The sequence below is a fragment of the Leptosomus discolor genome, unplaced genomic scaffold (assembly GCF_034619465.1).
Source record: "Leptosomus discolor isolate bLepDis1 unplaced genomic scaffold, bLepDis1.hap2 HAP2_SCAFFOLD_86, whole genome shotgun sequence".
In the NCBI taxonomy this organism is placed as follows: Eukaryota; Metazoa; Chordata; class Aves; order Leptosomiformes; family Leptosomidae; genus Leptosomus; species Leptosomus discolor.
Window position 1 is genome coordinate 180227 of NW_028237836.1, and position 23744 is coordinate 203970.

General features: G+C 55.3%; 1 protein-coding gene across 1 annotated transcript in view; it reads left to right on the plus strand.

The window, feature by feature from the left end:
• The window catches only part of LOC147412689 (serine/threonine-protein kinase PAK 3-like), a 245863-nt gene that overhangs the window by 129860 nt on the left and 92259 nt on the right, over positions 1-23744 (plus strand). The window lies entirely within an intron of this gene.

Genomic DNA, 23744 nt, shown 5'->3' on the forward strand with positions numbered 1-23744 from the left:
GAGAGGGTGCTGGGAGCCCCCATGGGATGGAGAAGACGGGTCACCGAGGCTCGCAAGAGGACAAGAGACAAAGACGTGCCACGCAGACAGCTGTGGGGGCACGCGTTAAGGCACACAAGCCCATGCTTAGGGCCTGGCTGGGGTGGTATGACCTTGGTTAGATGGCAGGTGCCCACCAAAGCCACTATCACTCTCCCCCTCCTCAGCTGGGCAGGGGAGAGAAAAATAGAACCACAGGTTTGTGGGTTGAGATCAGGACAGGGAGATCACTCGGCATTTACCCTCATGGGCAAAACAGACTTGACATGGGAGAACAAATGTCATTTATTACCAATTAACTCAGAGAGAAGCACTGAGAAATAAAACCAAATCTTAAAACACCTTCCCCCGACCCCTCTCTTCTTTCCGGGGCTTAACTTTGATCCCGATTTCTCTCCCTCCTCCCCCCCAGCGGCACGGGGCAGGAGGGAACAGGGAATGGGGGTTGTGGTCAGTTCATCACTGTTGTTCCTGCTGCTCCTTCCTCCTCAGAGGGAGGACTCCTTACACACTTCCCCTGCTCCAGTGTGGGGTCTTCTCTCATGGCAGACAGTCCTCCATGACTTCTCCAGCGTGAGTCCTTCCCAGGGGCTGCAGTTCTCCATGAACTGCTCCAACGTGGGTCTCCTCCATGGGGTGCAGTCCTTCAGGAACCGACTGCTCCAGCGTGAGCCCCCTCACGGGGTCACCAGCAGCAAACCTGCTCCAGCGTGGGCTTCTCTCTCTCCACGGGCTACAGGTCCTGCCAGGAGCCTGCTCTGGTGCAGGCTTCCCACGGGTCACAGCCTCCTTCAGGCACCCGCCTACTCCGGCGTGGGGGCCCTCCACGGGGTGTAGGCAGTCCTCTGCTCCACCGCCCATGGGCTGCAGGGGGACAGCCTGCCTCACCGTGGTCTTCACCACAGGCCGCAGGGGAATCGCTGCTCCGGCGCCTGCAGCATCTCCTCCCCCTCTTTCTGCACTGACCTTGGTGCCTGCAGGGCTGTTCCTCTCCCATATTCTCACTCCTCTCTCTCGCTGCGATTGCTGCTGCCCAGTAACTTTTTCCTCTCTTAAACACACTCTCCCTGAGGCGCTGCCACCGTCGCTGATGGGCTCGGCCTTGGCCAGCAGTGGGTCCGTCTTGGAGCCAGTGGCACTGGCTGTATCGGACACAGGGGAAGCTTCCAGCAGCTTCTCACAGAAGCCACCCCTGTAACCCCCTCACTACCAAAACCTTGCCCCGCAAACCCAGGACACTGGCGTAAGCCTTAGCTCACGGAACAGACCGTGGGAAACTCCTGAGCGTGGCGAGAGAACTGGGTGCCCGTAGCAAAGCGGGTGAGAAGCTGACGGAGTTACAGTGCCATGAGGAAGAGCTGGATTTCCCGGGTAATTCAGGGGATGGATGGGTGAGGCGGCCACACTGCACAGACGACTGACGGAAGGGTTGGGGTCGTTTTGGGGAGAGGAGTCTGGCAGGGCCAGCAGTAACCAGGAGACTGTAACAGTGATGCCGTGGAAGTCCAAGGGGACGGAGCCAACAGCTCCTGAAACACCAAACCTGTTCAGGGATGGGGCAAACCTGGGAGCAAGGGGGAAAAATAACCGGGGGGGTAGGGGCCCTGTTTGGGAGGAGACAAGGGTGGAGCAAGGGCGGGGGGGTCAAGGGAGATGAGGGGGATGTATAAGCCTGGAGAATGGAGGGAAGGGGGGATGGAGGAGCCAGTCCCGCCCAAGCAGACTGCGGGTCGGTTCGCTTGTTTGCTGAGCCCTGCGCCTCATCGCCACAGCGCGTCCTGCCTTCTTTGGGAGACGCTTCCAGACCCTCTGGTGTGCGGCACAAGAGGTGACGCCAGCCTCAGCGTGGGGAGTTTTGTCACCTCACCCCCAGCTGAACAAATCCAAATGTCTCAAAATCAAAACGTACCAAACATTAACCTATCAGGCCAAGAAGTGACTTGGTGTCGTTCTGTGTGTGTGCCAGCAGCCGACCTTGTCACATGCGCCCTTCCCAGGGTTCTGTCTGTTTTTACAGACCTTGAGTGCTCCGACTGACAAGTCAGACTGACGTTGATTTAAGAAAAGCGGTAACTGCAGTTTCCCTTCTTTCCCTATTTCACGTGCGGTTCACATTAACTTCTAAAGGCCAAAAAACCAGTGTAAACATTAGGGACCGGTTTTTATTTGTCAGCTTCAGACCTTAAAAATGAGGCTTTGGGCCTTAAAATGAGCATTTGGACCATCAAACAAGGGGTTGGATCCTAAAAATGAGGCTTTGGGCCCTGAATAACAGCATTTGGGCTCTGTCATCAGTTTTGGACCTTAAATTTGAGACTTTGGACCCTAGAAATTAGAAGTTGGACCCTAAAGATGCAGGTTTGGAAACTAAAGATGAGGCTTTCTACTCGAAAGAGGGATTAAAACCCTAAAGCTGAGTCACTGGAGCCTAAATGCAGCTATGAGCCCTGAAAGGGAAGGTTTAGACTCTAAAAAGGAGGCTTTTACCCCTAGAAATGAGGCTTTGGAGACTAAAAATGAGGCTTTGGGCACTGAACCAGGGGGTTTGGACTCTCCAGGTGACGCTAAAGATGCCTGGCAGGATCCTCAAAATGAGGCTTTGGAGCCTGAAAGTGAGACTGCAAAGTAAACCTGACCCTTTTGGTCCTAAAAATGAGGCCCCCGGAAGCTGCCGGGGCCGAAGGAGGTCAGAGTCCCTGTGGCCCGCAGTACATCCGGGGCAGGGCTGGAGCTGCCCAACAGAACCGCTCCGCCAAAGCCACCCGCTGTGTCCCCATCACCCAGACTGCCCCTCACAGCCACCCCCATGGCCACAGCTCTGCCCGATGGTGCAGCATGGAGGCCCAAGCAGCCGCTCTCCTTCCCGCAGCCGCTCTCCTTCCCGCAGCTGCCTCCTGTGCCCAGAGCAGCTCAAGGCTTCTGCAGCACCAGCAGGGCAAGTGCGGCCAAAGCGGAGCTGCCCCGGCAGAGCTCCTGCGAGCGCAAGCAGCCACCTGTGTCACCCAAGGTGCTGCTGGAGCCCAGCCGCAGCCAGGAGCCTGGGGGCAGTGGGGACAACACCGGGACCCTCAAGAGGGTCTCTTGCGACAGCGGTGCTCCCAGGCCAGCGCAGGGTGCAGTGGGGAAGCTGGCCAAGGTGTCCCAGAAGGCCAAGAGCAGACCTGGCAGCTCCTGCAGCTCTCGGGAAACAGGCTGAGGCACAGACCTCCCTGCTGGCCCCGGCGGCAATCCCGCTGCTCTCAAAAACACCAAGCCGGCAAAACAGAAATCCCGCCTGTTGGCCAGCACCATGTCACCGCCACCGGCGAAGAAGCTGGCGCTCTCTGTGTCGTGGCTAAACCCCAGCCAACAGCTGAAATGGACGCAGACACTCGCTCACTCCTCCCCCGTCCCCCTGGGATGGGGAGGAGAATCGAAAAAAAAGTAAAACTTGTCATTGAGGTAAGAACAGTTTAATAAATAAGTAAAATAAAATAAAATCATGACGATAATAATGAAAAAGTTACTCACATTAATAATAGTAACTGTAATTAAATGGAATATAGCAAAGAGAGAGAGAAACAAAACTCAAGAAAAGACAAGTGATGCACAGTGCAGTTGCCCACCACCTGCTGACCAATTCCAGAGCAGTGATCCCCCCTCTTGGCCAAATCCCCCCAGTTTCTCTGCTGACTGTGACGTTCTATGACCCTTTCACCAGTTTGGGTCAGCTGTCCTGGCCGTGTTCCCTCCCAGCTTCTTCTGCGCCTGCTTGCTCAAAGAGCAGGGGAAACAGAAAAATCCTTGACTTAGGATAAGCCCTCGAACTCTCCTGGTTTTGCAGAACACGGTCTGCCAAGGCCACAGCACAGCGGGAGTCTGGCGGTGAGGTTTTTGCTGATGTGACAGTGCTGACGCCAGTGTCTGCCCCACAATATGCAGCCCCTCTCCAGCCATCTGCCTCAGCAGAGAGCAAATCCTGGGGGGAGCAGCTGGCAGCAGAGATGCAGGCTCCCCCAACTCCTGCCAGGGCTTGGGGACATGCTCCCACCCTCTTCCCACCGTCTCATGAGCACGGCGGTGAGACTGAACTCATCCCTAGGCCGGACCTGACCAACCTCCAGGTTCACTCTAGAGTGGCAGTACCTCAAAATTCTTGGATGGAGCACCTGCTACGTATGTTCATCCATGGGGATTCACTAAATCCAAGCCTACTGGTGAAGCCATTACTCACAGGGGTTGTTCCATGTCGCGGCCATTGCTCGTCTCGGGAACAGAGAGGAAAGGTCTAGATGACAAAAGCTGTCAGGACGCACTCCAGAAACGGAAGACCAGTGCTAGAAGATCCCCATCACCTAATCGCATAGAAATACTTCCGGCTTAATTAAATCATTATTGAAAATACAGCACACAGAATAGCATCCACCAGCAAAACACTTTCAGTCGTAGTTTTAGCTGCTGCAGAGCTGCAGGCTGATGACCTTACATTCACTGTCATAGGACCAAAAAAACCCACAAGTGGCAAACAGGAACTCATACCTACCTAGCTTTATATGTAGAAGAGCTCAGCCTACAGCTCTGGAGGTATAGACCAGCCTAGACTTAGATCCTGAGTCTACCTACTCGATGACCTGTCCACAAAGTCAAATCGTAATTACCTTTGAAAGAGGAGGGAACTGGGAGGGGAAGGGGGAAGAAAAAAAATTTGCTGGGAAGAAAACGGAAGTATAGGCACACAATTAAAAGAGGAAGGAGCCGAGGTATCCTGAAGGCCAGCTCAGCCCAACTCACTTTTGCTGGTGAAAAGCTGTGCAGCTTGGAAGGAAAAAAGCACACTTTGGTGCTGGGATGCACACAAATGCCTGAGTTCAGACATGAAACAGCAGAAAAACCTGGACACGGCTGCTTTTCACTTTCTTCCTATCTGCATGCATCTTTGACTTCTACATTTGCCTGAAGTCCTCCCAGACTTACAGGGATGTGGCCTCTGTCCAGTTCATGTGCTATGAGGAGAAACAGGTTTTGACCATGAAGGAGGCAGCAAATAACTGCGCCTGCAGAAGGAAAGGAGCAGCCACCCCTCAGCTTCGGAGAAGCCCAAAGCTGCCCAGCGCCCCAGCAGCCCCTGGCACCCCGGCCTTTCCTTGGCTCTGAAACCCTGTGGGGCCTGCCAGTGCCGGGGAGCCCCAGGGACAGGAGCCAAGGACGGTGGCCAGCCCTGTGGGGAGAGTGAGGGGGGCTCCGTCCTTTCTTCTGGCCACGGGAGGCTGCCCTAGGCCATGCCAGGACAGGGCGTCCCTCCTCCCCATGGCCCGGGGGAAGGCGAGGCCTGAGGAAGGCCCCGGGCGCTGGGCTCAGCACGGGCAGTGTGACGGGGCAGGGCCTGGCCGATGCCAGCGGCTGCCGTCACACAGCTCCTGCTGCCTGGGGCTGTGGCTGGAGCACAGACAGAGCCGCCTTTTGGGAAAGACTCGACAACCCAGAGCAAGCCCAGGGCAGCTCCGCTCCTGTCCCCCTCCCTCCCTGAGCAGGCCCAGGCCCCCGAGCGGACCGAGGGCGGGCAGAGCTGTGCCCCTCCCTGCGCTGCCGCGGGCTCCGCTCCAGGGAAATGGCCCTTCCTGAAGGCTGCCTCCGCAGGCCCCACGTCCTGGCTGGCTGAGGAGCTGCTGAGGTGAGGAGAGGCCTGGGGGCGAGAAGGGGCAGAGGCCGAGGGGCCTGAAGAGAAATGGAGGAGAGACAGGCCGGGGGCAGCTGGGGACAGGGACAGGGACAGGACCAGGACTAGGGGTGCTGCAGGAGCAGGTAAATCCCAGCGTGGATGTGCCTGGGGGGAGGGACCCGGAGACTGCAGGGCCCACAGGCCCCACCGGGGCCCAGTTTACCAGCTTTGGGCCCGTGTGCTCAGCCCCAGGGACAGCCCCACAACCAGGGTCAGAGCGGCTCCTGCTGCTGCCCCCAGGGTCACCAGCCCCCTGCCAGCCCTGAGCCAGCCTGCAGGTGTCTGAGCCGGGGTGAGGTGGAGGAGCCTGGAAAACAATTCATCAATGAGGCGAGGGAAGAAGGTGTAGTGGGTGTGGCCCCTGGGGTTCACTGACCCCCTCAGTTTCGTGTCTGGATCAGTGCTGGACTTGGGCACGAACAACTCCAGTTCAGAGCAGGATCCTTGTTACTCATCTGGCTGCCAGGCTGTTTCTGCCCTCTCCTCCCTGCTACAACCTGAGCGCATGAGTACTCTCCTTGCTTCTGCCCTGCTGCTTTGGGACCTCGGGGGTGAAAAGGAGAGAGGGACTCGTGTAGTCACGGGGTCTCTTGGGGTGTCCTGGGTTTGCTTTGCTGCTCACTTCTGTGCTGTTTCCTGGGCTGTTCACCGTGTGGGTGCCTAGAGAGGCAAATGAGGCCCTGAACTAAGTTTCCGCTTCAGGGTTTCCTCCTACAATAAAACACGCTTCCATTTTCTCATTGGTAACAGCCTGAAAAATCGACACCGAAGCAGCACGTGCCTCTTGTGACAACAGGTGACAAGAGATGGTTGTGTTCAGTTAATCCTTAGTAGCTTTGGGTGTAGGAAAACAGTAATGTTACTGTGTGGGCACCATGTATGTGGATGTCTGGTTTTCTGCATATTTGTAACTGATCTTGTTTCTTTTAGACATGAAAACCTTGATATGTACTGCCAAGGTCAGAACAAAATGCGCAGAACTGATAAAGCCAGAGGTGCCGATTAAGGAGGGTGTGTAGGTTAGCACTAGTTTTGAATTTTCTCGTTCTAGTTAAAAGCCTTGCCTTAAACGATTGAAACGAGCTGAACCATTGGGTATTTATCATCCTTGCGCAATTCTGTATTGCTTCAGACTTTACCAGCCATACTCATGGACTCTGGGCCTGTCCTGTAGTGAGCTCAGAACAGAAATTCAGGAAAAAAAATGTGTGATTTTCCAAAATTGTTATGAGATGGAAGGCAACCGCTGGCTGCACACAGGTGGGAGTACACAGAAATAGGCAGCGTCACTCAGAATGAGGAAGAGCGGTGTGGGGACAGCCGCAGTGTGACAGTTGTGGTGGCCGTGAGCAGCACAGCACAGGTTTTTCAGGCAGCAAGGCTGGCTGGCAGGGTGGGTGAACAGCTCCTCCCGAGCACGGAGATGGGCATGGGAGAAGCCAGGGCTGTTCCGTCCGTGTGTAGCGGGGAATGGTCGGAGGAAGCTGCTCTCAGGGCCTGTGACCAGGAGCTGTCGTCTTGGTACTCCCGGAGGGTGATGGTTCCCAGGGAGCAGAGCTGCCGGGCAGGGGCTCCAGCTCGCAGTGTGCCACGGGGTGAAGAACTTCCTCTCCCAGCATGTGCGGGGTTGTTGTAGAAGGGTCTGGGGAGCTCCTGCTGCCGACTGACCGGGTTCAGACTGGACTGGTGTGGGGCTGTGTTTTGGATTTGCGCTGGAAAGTGTGTCAATAATAATACAGGGATCTTTTAGTTACGGCTGCTGAGCAGAGCTGTGATGGGTTTGCGGGGCAAGGTTTTGGTAGTGGGGGGCTGCAGGGGTGACTTCCGTGAGAAGCTGCTAGAAGCTTCCCCCGTGGCCAAGGCTGAACCCCTAAATGACAGCGGTAGCGCCTCGGGGAGAATGTCTTTAAGAGGAGAAAAAGTTGCTGGGCAGCAGCAATTGCAGCGAGAGGGAGGTGTGAGAAGATGTGAGAGAAACTTTTCTGCATCCACCAAGGTCAGTGAAGCAGGAGGGGGAGGAGGTGCTGGGGTGCTCCAGGTGCCCGAGCAGAGATTCCCCCGCAGCCCTTGGTGAAGACCACAGTGAGGCAGGCCATCCCCCCGCAGCAGAAGGCAATGACTGCAACAGCACAGGGCCTTTATCAAGAGAGGGTGGTTGACGTTGTCAGTATCTCATTCCTGTGAGGGTGCCACTCCCCCGCCCGCTGCCCAAATGACTGCAGGCGGAGAGAGGCGCTGCCAAGCAAACATCCAACTCTTTAATGGATTGGGAAAGAACGAGGGATCTGGGAGAGGGCTGGGGATGGGGCAGGTGGGGTCAGGTCTCCTATTCCAGATCGTCTCTGCACGTGGGTGGGGGGCAGATTGGTGCAGGACCCGTGTGGCGTGAGTAGCCGTACTCGTCGGATATCTCCATGACGATGCGCCTCTGCAGAAAGAACTGCGCCCGGCCCTGTGCCATCTGCAGGGCCGCCCGCTCCCGCTCCTCCTGGGCCAGCTCCCGCTCGGGCTGCTGCTCAGGTGTGAGGGGCACCGACGCCTCCTGCTCCTCCAGCGGGGTAGGCGTAGCCACAAGGGTCCCCCCAGGGACAGTATGGAGCTGCGGGAGGGCGCAGCAGCTGTGGCGGCTTCCGTGGGTTTTGCCCCTCCACGGGTGACAGGCGTGGCCGGCTGGGCTGCATGTGTTTGGCAGCCTCCCGGGTGCGCTCCTTGCCACTCGATGCCACCACTGGTGCCGTCTCCTTCTTGCCATCAGCTGGGGGCTTGGAGGCAGCTGGCCGCATGCTGGGGCATCTTGGGGCCACCAGAAGGGGCTGGGGGACCCGGGGGGGCACCTGGGGGCTGGTCTGGGGCTCCAGACGGCGCAGTTGACGCTCCACCCCCACCGGTTTCACTCTTTGCCCCAGTGGGCGGAAAATCCGGATGGCATCCATCAAGCGCGCCTTCAGCTCAGTGCGGGGCGTCCTCGGCTCCCCCGGCGCTTTCTCCTTCTTGATCAGCGGTGGGTGAGAAGGGCATGGGGCGCTTTGTCCCCAGGTGTCCCCAGGGCTTTTGGGTCGCTTGGGCCCCAAGGTGGGCACAGTGGTGTCCTCAGATGCCCTGTGCTTGATGCCACCCGCTTGTCGCCTGCTGCTGCCCGCCTGCTGCTTGCTGCTGCCCACCGCCGCGCCGCCCCTGCCTGGCTGCCCCTCGCACAGGGCTTTGGACTCTTTGTCCACCTGGCACGTCGCCGCCTTCTTCTTCTTCTTCTTGGGTGGGTCGTCGTCCTGCGGGGAGCTCTCTTGCGTCTCGGACGCGTCGGCCGGTGCAGGGCGCTTGGCCTGCTTGCTGCCTGCCTCTCCCGCTCTGGGCAGTGCCTGGCCGGAGACGACAGCCGGCATCAGCGGCAAGCGGCTCACAACCTCCTGGGGCTGCCGCTGCGGCACCTTCTCCAGCTGCTGGGCCGTGCAGAGCGGATCACACTGGGGGGCTGCTGTGGGGCTGGTCAGCAGCGGGAAGCGCAGGGAGAAGGGGTCGGTGTCCCCCAGCATCACCTCCGCCAGGCTCTCCTTGCAGCAGCTGCCCTCCACCACGTACTCAGAGAGGTCGGGGAGCTCCTGGAGGAAGGCGGTCCAGCCAGGGCTGTCAGAGATGTCGGAGGCAGTGTCAAGCCAGGCCAGCATTTGGTTGTCGGTGGTGTCCTCTGCCTGCTCAGGAAAGGCCATGGAGAAGGCGGATGGCCACTGCTGGGGCAGGTGCACGGGCTTCCCTGGAGCTGGCCCTGCAGCTGAGAAACTCCAGGCGCCTCCTCCAGCCTCCAGGCTTCCTCCCTCCAAGCAATTCCAGGGGCTCCTCCTGGGCTTCCTCTGAGATGTCTTGGGGCTGCCCCGAGCCAGCTCTGTCCCGAGGGCGAAGCTGGGCAGTCTGGCAGCAGGACACGGGGGGGACGCTCCTTTTATCCTGCCCCGCAGCATTGTGACTGCTGCGTTGCCGGGTGTGGGCACTGTGACATGGGGCCCCCCCTGCGCAGCCCCGCCTGCCGCAGCCCTGCCCGCTGCCCCTCTGCCCAGCATCCTTCGGAGGAAGGCCTTTGGGGGGGCTGGCCCCAAGGCAGCCCCGTGTGCCCAGGAGGCCCAGGGGGCTCTCCCTGCCCTTGGTGGCCATGCGCTGGGCACAGCTGCTGGGCGGCCCCGACGCCTCCTCTGCCCCTCGGCTCCCAGGGACAAAGCCAGTGCTGCTGCTCTTCTCTCCGGCCGGGGCAGAAACCCACCGTGTGGGCCCAGTGACCCCCCTACCCGCCGTGCCCTCTCTGCGCCAGAGCCAGCGGCCATGAGGCCGTGCAGTGGGGAGGACGGGGGACTTGATCTGGGGTAGACAAACCCTTGCCCAGAGGCGCAGCGAGGCTGGTTTCGGCAGCCGCAGCCCGAGTGGAACCGGAGCCAGAGGCTGGGCTGGACGGTGCCAACGGAGCGCCATGGAAACAGCAGAGGCTTTGGAAAAGGAGGGAGCGGGGGTTACCCTGGGGTGGTGGAGATGTTGCTCCTTTTCAGGCCCAGAACACCGGGGTCCGTGCCCAAAGCACGGTGAGGCAAATGGCGACGCTTCCCAACTGTAAAGGCAGCCCCTGGCTGCTGGGGCTGTCACATCCCCTTTTCCTCATGAAACCAAGTTGCGCAGGCAGCCATCTTTATGGGGTGAAAAACATGTTCAGCTGCAGAGCTCATTTGTGACTGTAACCTTTCCGAGATTTTTTTTTCAATTCCTAAAAGAAACTGTGAAAAACAATCTTCTGGCACACGTGTTGCCAATCGGCAGTGGGTAAGAAAAACTCCTCTACACACAGTGAGATCAGTAGAGACGTCCTTTATTAACGATGCGCACCGGGGACATGGGATCCTTCCCCAAGATGTCCGCCTGCACGTTGCAGTCAACAAATATTTATACATTAAATTCATACAGATTCAGTCTATACAATGCATATTCAATTTCATCCTCTCAATGATTGGTTCTTCTTCTCTCGCTTCTGATGCAAATTAGCACGCAGCCTCTGTCGTAGTCTTCTGTTGTTCCCTTGTGAGTAGGGGGTATAATTTGGGTAGGTGGTCCGTGAGTCGGAGGTCTCAACCACTCCTCAAATTGACCGTGTTTGGTCAAGGAACATGTCCTTGGCTCGTAGGCTCTTGGCTTGTACCTCCTTTGGTCACGATTCAAAGATTGGAGCTCCCACCCACCACCCCTGGGCAGCGGGAACCATCATAAATCCTGTCTAGCAGACACCTTGGACTGCAACACGTTATCCTTGTTTCTAACCACTAACAGATCATTGGTTAATAAACACCTTAGGTCAGGGACTTTATGCTAGCAGCATTGGCAATACAAATTTTATTTTACATTTGATCATTTATTCCATTTGAGACTTATTTTCCCAAAATAATCATTAGTCTCTCCTACTAATATCCACTAATTCGGATTCTTGATATTCAAATCAAGACGGGAAAAGTAAGGGGATTTCCAAGCAGTATCACTGGTGCACGGCAGGTTTCAAGTTTCTCTGGTTTTTAAACTGTAACCACCTGATGAGGTTTCTATGGTTACGAGGCTCAAAACACACACTTCTAACATCCTAAATCTGGGGATTTCTGCAGCACCATCAGCTGTGCTCTCCTGCAGGGCACTCTCAGGACCATCACACCTGGAGTGAGAACAGGACCTGCTCCAAGTTCAGTTTGTGCCAACTCTGCAAAACAAGCTGCATGACCCGCTGAGGGGATACAGGGGACATGCAGAGGGGGGTATGGGGGCTAATGTTTGAATGTGCTGTCCACTCGTCACTCATAGCCAGGAGGATGAGGGACGAGGCTACTGCCTGTCTACACGTGGGAGAAGATGCTTACCTAATATTGTTGATTCATTAATTGATTTATAAAATTTCTTGAGTTTATTTTGATTCTTGTAGCTTCTGCACGGGTGTGTTTCTGGAGGTCTAAATACTTGGACTCAGTGCCTGTGAACTGGATGTGGTGAAATCTGGTATTTTCAGATCTGATGGCTGAGTTTCCTGGATTTCTGGATGGGAGTTCAAGTTGACTGTGTTTATCCTTGTGGAGGAGGGGTTGCTTGGGTTTTTGGAAAGGCATGGTGCTGGCTGTTTTTATTCCTAGCAGCCTCTGTCTGATAGGGGGCCAGATAGAAAATATACTTTATACCTGAACATATATTAATAGGGAGCTATATAGAAAATGCTAAAACTATTGAAACTTGCTTTCTCTAGAACTAACACGCATGTAAGTAAACAATTAATCAGTAACGCCTGCAAGCCGCCTGAGGAGGAGGCCGGAATGCTTGAGAAAGAAGCTGATAAGGGAAACAGAAAGGACAGAAACAAGGACATAATTCATGGCTCAAAGGCGTCAAAGGCAGGAGGAGCTAAGGGCTAAGGAGGGCTCGCTAACATCCATCTCTAAACAAGAACAAAGAGGAGATAGCCAGCTGTGCACACAAGGACAGACCAGGCTGAAACCGGTCTGGGACTGCAAGCTCAGCCAAATTAGAGATTCCAGGGGAGAGGCGAGGAGTACACAGCGAGGAAGACCTATGGCCTTCATCCCTGAAGACCCCTGCCCAGAACCACCAGGAGGAACTGTGCAAGCGCCCCGAGGAGGAGCCCGAGGCAGAGATTATGGAAATGGAGTGACAGGAAGGAATGGCCTTTTTGGGGACAGGTCATGAATATGTACAGGCATTTCGAAATAGGTGATGTTTTAACTGTATAAATCCTGGACAAGCGGCCACGGTGGGTATGCCCGTGTGTGGTGGAGCGATCCCCCGTGCATCTGCGCGCAATAAACACACCTACTGTGTAACCTTGCAGGTTGTAGAGTCTTTTCCGCACGTCATGTGTCACTTTCCTTATTATCATTTAAAAAAAACCAAACCCAAACAGGACTTGCTTATTGATGATCATGAAAGGGACTTAGCCCGGCACTGGCTACGAGCTGCCGTTCAGGACTGCCAGGAACTGCCCCCCCCCAAGCCCCTCCCAGCTGTGAGTGAGCGCAGGTCTCACTGCTGCAAGCTGGGGTGCCCCTGGGGTAACAATGCACGGGCCCAGTGAGGGCAGAGCTCGCTTGCCCTGAGGAGGAGCAGGGGGACAAGGGGAAGGAAGCCAGTGCCTTCTGCCGGGCGAGAGGGTGGCATTTCCCAGCACCCACTGCACTGGAGAGCTGGAGCAGACACTGGCAGCAGCACTGAGCTTGTAGGTACTGCAGGAGTTCAGAAGACAGGTCAGCTTCAAAGTGCCTGTGAGGTGGAAGAAGGGTCTGAGCTGAGCTGTGCTGTGCTTCCTCCCCCGTTGCTGAGAAGCTCGGAGCATGAACCTGTCCTCCCGTCTCTCCTGTCCTGGCTCATGAACATAGAAGAGCGGTTGGCAGAGCAGACTTTGGGGGCTGCTAATGCTGCTGCCTCTGAACTCCGAGGGGGAGAGAAAATCAGATGAGGAGGGAAGAAGAATGGCCTGAGGCGAACTGCAGAGGAAGTCAAGCACCAAGTAAACCGACAGCCGCACTCTTAAAGCCAGCCCTCTGCTGTGTTTCACCACGGCAGGGATTCCAACAGCACAACCTTTTACCTTGAAGATTCTTTTTTCTTAGATGACTAAAATAAGGTAATCTACCTCAGCTGTTTGATGGATTTTTCACTGACAGCTGAGGATTTGAAACCCCCCTCTAAACTACAGAGCACTGAACTAATAAACTGCTGCTTGAAAGTGGAAATGGGAAAAAGATTAGAAAAGGCTCCGATCGATTAACACTGTGTTGTAGCGCGGTGCTCGACTGCCTTGAGTCATCCATGCCAAGGTGTGAGGCAATGGATGAAGGTTCACAAAGCCTGAATGCTGCCTACAGCAAGGAATCACAGAACTAATTCAGCTCTTTACAAGGTGCTTGTGCCTGAGGCAGCGACAGCCCCAGCCGAGCGCTTGCTTGGGGGGGGGGGGTCAGGAGTTTGGGGAGCACAAGGGGGACCCAGCATCCCCATGTCCTGGAGGTACCTACAAACTGGACGGAGCAGCCGCTCAGAATGGGGATTTATTCCCACCCCACGCAGCCAGCACTCCACCAGAGTGCAGTACAGCTCGGGGTCAGCTGGGAATATCACACTCCGCGGTTTGGCCCAAGAATGCCCAAGTTTCACCATCGATCCTTTCGGCACGATGACCCCACTCACAGAGGGGGAACCGGCCCACGCCCGGTGCCCCGACCCTGCAACCACTCACCGACGGGCGAGGGCTTGCTCACGGACAGAATCTGCGGGGTCTCCACTCACCCAAGGCTCCCGGGGGGTGAGGGCCCTCAGCCCCGGGCAGCGTCCTCGGGCACGTCCCAGCCCCCGGGAGAGTCCCTGGCCGCAGCCCCGCTGCTCCCCGGAGGCCCGGAGTGGCTCCCAGCACCTCTTGGTTGGGCTCCGGCTGCGCCCCCTCGGCTCGGGCTGGGGTCAGCTCTCATGAGCTGGGGCCAAGTGCCAAAACCGTGAGGTAAACGCCATGATGAGATCTTACCGGCTGAACTCCGATCGTTGTCTTTGGCAAGTCCCTGTCAATGTTGGCTCTTTGCCAGGGCGGGTGCATCTGCCACAACCCACCCATGACCACAGCCATTACTCAACTGGTTTCCTGGGAGCGGTCGTGCAGCCACCTCTTGCCTCCAGCGTTAAAAGCGAGCGTGACCTCGGGGAGCTTTCGTGCTCGCTGTGGATCGTCATTCCTCAATTATCCTTCTGTCCAACACGGACAGAACAGGTTTCAAGGGGGTGCACTCTACCATTAACAGGTTTCAGTACTGCACGCCTACTCTGGCTTATTACAATACAAATTACAATAATCATAACTGCAGTCACCTAGTAAAATCCAAACATTCCAAAACTTTCCCCGACCCATTAGTCCCTGGTACAGCAACAACTGCCTCCCAGCCTTTTACCACTTTCTTCATTTCGTTGGCCTGATCCCGAGGTGGCATCGATACATCTCGGATGTGGATGCAGCCCTGTTCCACACACTCCTTCTCCTTTGGTCACACAGCATTGTGTTCCACTGAGCACCACACTCGGCTGTTGCCCTGGGAATGTTGAAACGCAGGGTAGTGCCATTCCAGTCCCCACTCCACAGTGTCATGAGCAGGTAGGAAGGAATAAGTTCATCGCTCAGGTGAAACCCACTGGCATTTTTGCCACCACATGGTCATCCAGGTCCTGGTTGTCACCATGGCCAGCAGGGACACCAGGGCGATCCGCTGTCCCTGTAAGACAACACGGCTGACCTCAGCTTGGAAACTGGGCTTCAGGGTTAGAAGTCAGGGATTATCTACCGGCACCAATACGGTGGATTTCCCACTCCCATCCAGGGCTTCCCAGGCAAATATGCCTCTGGGTTTCGCCAGGGTCATGGGCACAATGCCGAGGGAGGGCAGCCTCACCATTACAGGTTGGCCCACGTATGTCCACAGTGTCCCTTTTATCATCTGGTACAGGGGCGATGCCCATTAATGGTCCCATAGGACAAAACGCTCAAATTTTGGGGTTTCCATGACGCCCCCAGCGGTTCTTGTCAATAAAGACCGCCTGTGGTGGCTGTACATCCCAGTTACGGTGTCAGACATCGGCACATCTTTCAATCAAACCACGGGTTCATTCGACTGCATGGTCAGCCTGAGTATGAGACCGTGGATGAACACCCACCTGATGCCCTCCCCTCGAGCCCAGTGCTGCACCGCTGTGGCCATAAAGTGTGGCCCATTGTCACTTCGGATGCACTCAGGAGTGGGTAAAATACTAAACCACTTTCTCTGTGCTTGCCCTGCCTGGTCTCCAGAGGCAGTTCTAACAGCTGTAGCCACGGTCAGTCCACACACCACCTCCACTGCTACCAAGAGAGATCCCTTTCCATGGGATGGCTGCAAAGGACCAGTACAACCACCTCTTCTCTTACGGAAATCATAAAAACCAGGTCCTTACCACCCAAAGCGGCCACCCACCAACAGGCGGCCGCCTGTATTGCTGTTACCACTGAGGGTACCCTCGGGATGGAGCTGTCAGGGACGGGCTATTACCGGTCAGTTTGCTATAACCGTTAATTTAACACCACCATCCATCAGGCTTACGGACTGGCCGGACTGGAGCGTTACGGGGTGAATGGGTGCAGCTTATGGTCTGTCTCTTCTCCAGGTCGCCAGTCCCTTCGGTGATGCCCTGCTTGGCTGCGGCTGGCAGCGGGCCCTGAGCCCTGCCGGGCACGTTCGATTGCGGCAGTGCAGGAGCGAGCTGCAGGGGCCTGATCCACCCCCAGCTCCCGAAACCCCAATGCTGAGAAAAAATGTAGATTAAAAGGAGAGATGTTAATGCCATGTGCGGAGGAAAAGGAGAAAAAGGAAAAGAAACATCTGCCTGGATGTTGGGGGGTGACGAACAAGAGGATGGGCAGTTGCGAGTCCCTTCTTCCCCTCCCCCGTGTGACCCCGGTCCAAAGGGGAAGAGAGGCAGGAAAACCCAGACAGAGCAGAAAGGACAGAGAAGAAATGGGGAGTTCGGGACTGTTTCAAGCGGCACTAGAGGGCACTCAGCACACACCCCCCCACACACACACACACAGGTGCCGCTGAGCCAGGCTGTCGGGGTGGATGCTGTGGCATCTTTGTTTCTCCCATCCCTGCACCCCCAAAATCTGGTTATATTCCCACCTGCACCCCCAAGTCCAGTTAAATCCCCCACCCTGCACCCCTAAATATGGTTAACTCCACAACTTGCACCCCAAACCAGGGTGTATCTCTCATCCTGCACCCCCACATCCATGGGTGCCTTGGTGCTGGGGGACCACCCAGGCAGGGTGAGACACAAAAGATGACGCGGAGGCCACGGCCTCGCAGGACGCAGCGTTTATTGTTGGCAGGGGAAACTGAGGCACGGGGACGCGGACAGACCTGTGTCCCACCCCCTGCCACCCCAGCCCGGGGGATGCACCCGTGCCTCAGCAGGCAGGGCCACTGCCCCCTCGGGTTAAATAGCTTAAAAAACAACCAACCAAACCAAAACAAGCCCAAACAAAGAAAAAAAAAAAAAAAAAAAAGGGAGATTTTAAGGGAAATAAAAGGGTGAGAAGCCCCAGAGCTCAGTGGGGACCAAGGCCGGGGCTCCCAGGAGCCTTGCAGGGGAAACTGAGGCACGCGGCGGTGTCACGGCCAGCACCCCAAGGGATGCGGTACCACACCTTCCCTGAAAGCCTGTTTAGTGTTAAACTGGGAAGACCGGAGGCTGCTGGCTGGACCTCCTCAGAACTAGCCCTTGGGGTGGGGTCTGCCCCACGGTCAAGGGGAAACTGAGGCACGGGGTGGGAGGAAAAGTCAGTCCCTCATCCCTGCAAATGGGATCCTACTTTGCTGTCAGCAGGGGAAACTGAGGCACGGACTCATCCTCCACCTCTCCAAGGTGCCCCAAACCAGCTCCCAACTGGAGAAACTGAGGCACGGACCCACTGGTGCTCCCCCCCCAAAACCCCAGCCCGGCTCAGCAGGGGAAACCAAGTCACGGATCCACCTCCCCCTCACCTCCCCGCCCCCTCCCCCAACAACTCCAGCAGCCCCACTTCTCCCAGTCGCGCCTTGGAGTGCTCCCCCCAGCCCCGGCTGGTTTTGGGGCTCGGGTGGGGGTGACCCCTCGCCGCGGAGGGCCGGGCCGGCGGCTGCCACTCGCCGTAACGCCCCCGCCCGCCCCCCGAACACCCCCGGCCCGGCCGCGTTGGGCGGGGGCAGGTTCGGGCCGCGGAGGCGAGCGGAGAAGCGGGGCGGGGGCCGCAGAAGGGGCGGTGCCGGCGGCGGGGGCGGTGGTCGCGGCAGAGGGTCTGGGCAGGGCGGGGCAGGGCCCGCACCGGGCGCTCGGGGGCGGCTTCTTCGCCCCGCGACGGCCCGCGGCCACCTCCGCGCGTGCCAGGCGCCGCCGGAGGGCACCGGCGGGACCGGGGGGGGGGCGGGGGGGCTGGTGGTCGCCCCCCCGGGCGCGGTTTCTCCTCCCTCACGAGCGGGGGGCAAGTGCCAAACGGGCTACTGAGCCCTGCGATCAGGCTTTTGCAGCCGAGGCCGGTTGGTGGGGGGTTGGCCGCGCTGGGATGACCTGATCTCCGCCACACTTTGGCAACCCCTGGCCGCTGCCGGGGCTTTTCAGGGCAGGGCCACGAGCCACAGCGGGGGATCGGTGAAACCCCCCACTCGATCGCTCTTCCCTTCCGACCAAAGCTCCGGTCATACCGCCGTGTGGGGGGCTGCTCCAGGCGCAGTGATTTGCCACAGAAGAGTAAAATCATTTTGGACGTTGATACAACGGGGAGGAGTCGGTGCAGCTCGGCAGTCAGGAGCGCTGACCAGGATGATGCTGGACTCCCAGTTCATGGGGAGCGTGTGAGCAACCACGCTCAGCTCAGTGTGGGCACTTGCATCATTTAAAGGTCAGGCTCGCTGAAACACTTCCCTGAACCGAAGCCGCACTGGGTTGTGCCCTAAAAACCCCCGGGACCGCCCAGCTGCACCAACCCCAGGCGTCTCCACCGGCGCGCCGTTCCTTGCAGGCTGGCCCGCTCCTGCCAGCGCAAGCCCCGATCCCTGCTGGCTCCTCGGGACGAGGCGGGTCACCCCGCTGCCGCCAGCAGCACCTGCCCCAGCAGCGGGGCCGTGTGCCCAAACCTGGTGTTTCCCCGGCCATGGAAGTGCAGCTGGAGTGAGGGCCGAGGGCCAGCGGGAACTGCCAGCGCCCACGACACCCCTCTCGTCCGAAGGGTCTTTGCTGGGGCAGTGCTGAGGGACAGGCTCTACTTAGACCATGCACAAGGTGTATTTATTTTTAATCAACTTCCTTGCTGACAGGTGCACACTTCAGTGAGAAAAGATCATTAAACAGCTTTCTGTACCACAGAAGTCTAACCATGCAAAAGAAAGATTATTCTGTTTTTCCCGGAAGAAAACATAAACTCCGAAAACAAGTCTCAGCACTGAAAGCAAATTATTAATTTAATAGCACTGTAAAACCAGATCACAAAACCACACATGCAAGACATACGATTAGGATGTCTAACTTGGAGCCTCTTTCCCTTGAGAATCAAGACAAAACCGATTTCACAAGAACGGATGGGTTATTTCTGTTACAGCAGCAGTATTTGGACAAGGCAGGTGTTACCATTCTTACAGCTACAAAAGCAGGGCCCTTCAGGCTTGACAGCTCCCCACTACTGTTAAGGCCAGAGGACAAGTTCATAGAAACCTCTAAATTGGGCATTACAAGAATTAAAAACCCTCAGATGTGTGATTTTCCCCCTATGCCTATGCAGAAGAATCAAAGCCCAGACAACGACCATCAGAAACAGCAACCGCATTAAACAAGACTTCGTGAGGAATTTGTGAAGTAAAATTTTTCATCTTTTTTTTTTTTTTCTTTTTTCTTTTGGCAGTATACAAAGAGCCAAACCAAACCAAACCCCAACAGACTTATTTTGAGACCTGACTCTAAGATCTTAAAGTAAAATCAATTATTTTTTCCATTCTCTTTTTTTTTCTTCTTTATTTTAATTTTGCAAGCAAAGGCCTGTAACGTTACACGAACAATCCCTTTTCGATGTGACATCACGTGGCTATGTGCTTCCCAGACTAATGCTCAGGAGCAACCACAGCTCAAACACCACCCCGGGGTTTTGTTGGGTTGGTTTGTTTTCAAAAACATTTTATATTCCTCTCCGGTAAGAAAACAACAACAACTTGCCTGGGGTCCTGTGATCAAAACCCCCAAAATTCTGCCAGTGACACAGGGCTCGGAGCCAGGTATTCATCTGATGGCTGTTCCTGTCTCTTCCCTCGTCACTCCCTGCAACTGGAAGGAAAGGAGAACACTACTTGTGTTCCTGATCCCTTCACCACTCCTCCCAAGACCCTGAAGTCTCTCTTGATTGCCCTTGGACTTCTGGTTACAACTTCATCGCTGCCTACCTGGAAAATCAATCCCGGATAATGTACAGGGTACTAACGGATAGGCACACCCTATGCCATCCCCCCCCCCAAAATACTTAATAGTCACACGAATTGGTGGGGTGAATTTCTGTTAGGCCATGGTGCTGAATTTAAAGCAATCACTTAGACGTAAAATACAACTGTAACATGCAGAAAATGTTCACCTCACTCTACAATGTTCCAGTAATTTAACCTTTGAAGGACAAGGAAGAGATAAATCACCATTGTTCCACCAAGTGAAAATCCAATGACCTATTTTCTGATGATACAAGGTAAGCACCAGACTGCAGTACTGTAATTCTTAAAGTTATCTTTTCAGGGAAATGGTCAGTATTTCTCCGCCCTCACTGAAGAGGGTATTTCAAGCAAGAGTTCATGCAGACAGCTGCAGTGCACAACCATCTGCATCAACAACTCAGCAGCCTTTTGCCACCTTACCCACTGTTTTCTATCACCTAAAACTCTTAGCTGTCCCGCCCTTTTCACCAGCAGGGCGGGACTGCAACATTTCCTGACTGCAACAGATCCAAGATGTTCACAAAACGTACCTCCTCAGGGGACACCACATGGGTGACTCTGACAGGAAAGGGATCTCCTGGACCAGGTAGCGGTGGCAACAGGTACGAAGGCAAACCAGGAACGTCTTCTTCGAGTAGCTCCTAGACCAAGAGAGGTTTTGGTCAGGCATCATGTTTAGTAACAAAATGGAAACTAGCTTTGGGATGATTCCTGGCACAAAGGAGTTATCTGAGAATGTAACCAGCATGTCCTTGATGAAAAAGATATTAATCAACATTTCCAACAAAAACTTAAGCTAAAAGATAACAGAAGAGAACTAGTTAATTAACACTTTTAAAATAGAAAGCATCTATCTTTGAAATGGTCCTAACACACTGACTTGCTAACTTGGCTGCTGTTAATTCAAAAGTGCACTGAATATGGCATTCCCTTTAAAGAGAGAAAATATTTAGAAAGAAAAACGAAGATAACAGCAATTTATTGGCACGGATTAACCCGAATGCCGTGCCCAAGGCTACTGCAGTTTGCCAGAGCAAGCTATCCCTTACGAGAAAGGCAAAGGATAATTTGACTCCTTAGCCGCCAGCATCATCCCACGTTCAAAACAGATCACAGACTTTGCAGGGTACAGATGCCCATTGTCTGGGCAGCACAGCACGCTCCGGTCTGTCGTCTTCTAGACCCTCATATTGTACAGGTTCAGCTCTACGTGCCGTGCGCTCACTTGGCTCAGGACAAAATCAACCTTGGCACATTCCATTATGCCTTTAAAGTAAGGATGGATAGCACATAGCTCAGCTGGACCATAGCTCCGGGGTACAGCTCCTGTCCTCTCTCGTACTTTAATGTCATACGTAACAAAAGGCACAATTTCTCTGAAATAATTTTATTTTTTACACATCTACTTGAACAGTTTTCATTCTGCCCAAAACAAAAAGTGGAAGCAATCAGATACCGATAACTGCAAAATAAAACAGCTTAAAAAACCCAACAAACCCATCTTGATAAATACCGGTAAAGAAAGGACATCTAACTAGATCACAGACACACACAAAGTGCCAGATTTCTGCCAAACCACCAGGAATATTGTGACGGGCCACCTGACTGCACCTGGCTCTGAAGATTCCTCTGAAATTCCTGCTTGTTCCCAACAGAGCACTGCACATCGCCCAGCCGGGCACCTTGGTCACCTCTCGTGCGCGTCTTTGAAAGAAAAACTGCCCTCGCAGCTCTGCTGTTGTGTTACCAGCCCTTCCTCGCTGCCAGCAGGGTGCTTACTGCCAGATCTGCCACACCGGGGCGTGGACAGCCCAGTTGCAAACACTGACCCTAAAAAGGTGTCCTGCCAAGACCTCTCAAGGAGCTACCCGTTTCAAACGGCTGTCCCTCTGCCTTTCCGCCTTTGTGCCTGTTCTTGAAACACCTGAAAAGGCCTCACATTCCTTAATGCATCTTTGAAGCCACAGCCAAACCCCTGAATGTTTAATAGATAATTCACACATCACCTAACACTGCACACTTAATAAGGCAACACAGGAGCGCTTTTCAGCACGAGGAATTCAATCCAAAGAAAGCAAAGGGCAGGCTGCAGGGCAGCGTGTCACCTCGTACCTCCTTCACCACACGCAAAGCTTTGGCCTTGAGCAGCCTACATGAGCCCAGCCAGTAGGCTGAGGCATTAAGGACGTCTTTAGGGTGAGGAAGATCGAAGTGACAGTCCGGCAAGTCTCAGATTCTGTACTTCCCCGACACGGACAGGGTACCGTAGACTTCCCTCTCCTGTTGACAAAAGGGAAGCAGAAAGGGCTTTCTACCCAGGTGTTTGCAGAACGCCTTTCCACTGGACTTGTTGCGAACATCAGCCACAGAACAGGTCTTCTTGGTGTCACAGATGGCGGGACCCACGACCCACACAGCTGGCCTTCAGCATACGGCCACAGTCACGTGACAGCCCCGTCCTTCATCCAGGCCTGGCCTGATAAATTTCTAACAAGGAAACAACAGCTCAGGGGATCGGGCAGGTCTTTCAGTCGTACAGATCACCGGTTCCAGAGGGAATTAACTGCCTGTGTAAAAGTGGGGAACAGGGACAGGAGGAATAAGCCTTCCTGCAAGCCGCAGGGCCCAACCACCTCACAGTCCCAGGGCTGGGATCTGCAACGCTGCCGGCAGTGCTGCAACACCAACTGCAGCATCTGCTCTCCTACCATGGAAGCCCATGTGGAATCAGAGGAGAAGGAACCAGCCCTTCGCACGCTGCTGCTTCTGCCTAAAGGGTTCTCCCTCTGCCTGAGGAGACGCTGGTCCCTCCTAGAACGGCTGGTGGCTGAACAGCTCCTGGTGAGGCTGGAAGCGCTCAGACGACTACAAGTCAGTCCCATCACAAACGGCTGTGCGTCAAGTCTGTTCAGCACGGCCTTGGCTGTCATTCAGAAGGCAGGGGCTCACTGAATGAACGTGCCCAGGGTGTCAACAGCAGTTTGAAGCGCAGCTCTCCTCCGACCCGAGCTGACGGACTGTTCCAAAAGCCAGCATTGCCATTTCCAGGGGCAGATTACAAGGGACCAGGCTGGCCAAGGGCTCGCTCAGATCATGAGCTTAAAACCTGCAGACCTCAAGTACCTCCCTACGGAGGGGCTGACAGGCAGCGCGGTTAAATACAAAAACAGGCCGTAGGAGGAACTGGGGACTTATTTTGGCTCAGATGCTTGGAAAGGGTTTGTCGTCAACTGCTGTAGAAAAAGTAATTTTAGAAATGACGGTTAGTTAAACCTCAGCTCAGAACAAAGAGATTAAAAACTCGTCTGTCAAATGAAGCAAGGTCACAGTCCCCCAGGCCTGAATCTAGGAGCACAAGGCAGCACCTGTACCTACGCGTATGCACACGAAGACACGTTCACGTGCACACGTTCACCCAGAACGAGACTCGCTGCCGTGAGCTCACCACGCCCGGGGTTCTGGGGTGCTCTCCAACACCCTACTGCCTGCCAGGGAATCTCCTGGCTAATGACTAAGCTGGGATGGTGCTACGGTAACAAAGACCAGCTCCTGAACTCGCCTGTCAGCTCAGCAGAAGCGCATCTCGCAGACAGGAACACACTCTGAAGCAAGACACCGGTGTAGCGGGCTCTGCATAAGCAGCTCATTACCACTGTTAACAGCACGACAACACTCCCAGAACAGACCACAGTCCTTACCAGGTTACCTACCTGAAAACACGCATGTGAAGCAAGGAAGTAAAGTTACTATAAAATAATAACATGGGTAATGGCTGTACTTTACATAGTAACGGTATCCTTCAGCCAACGCAGCGTAGCAGCTGGCTTGTGAGGATGGAGGGCTGCTGAGCCTCTCTGCAGCTAAACCCAGAGCTGATCGCGGCTGAACATTCTCAGAGCTGCAGGCTTCCCCCTTCTGCTGTTCCCGAGGCTCGGCTCCCGGAACCAGCTCGAGCTCTGGACGCCTTGCCCTTT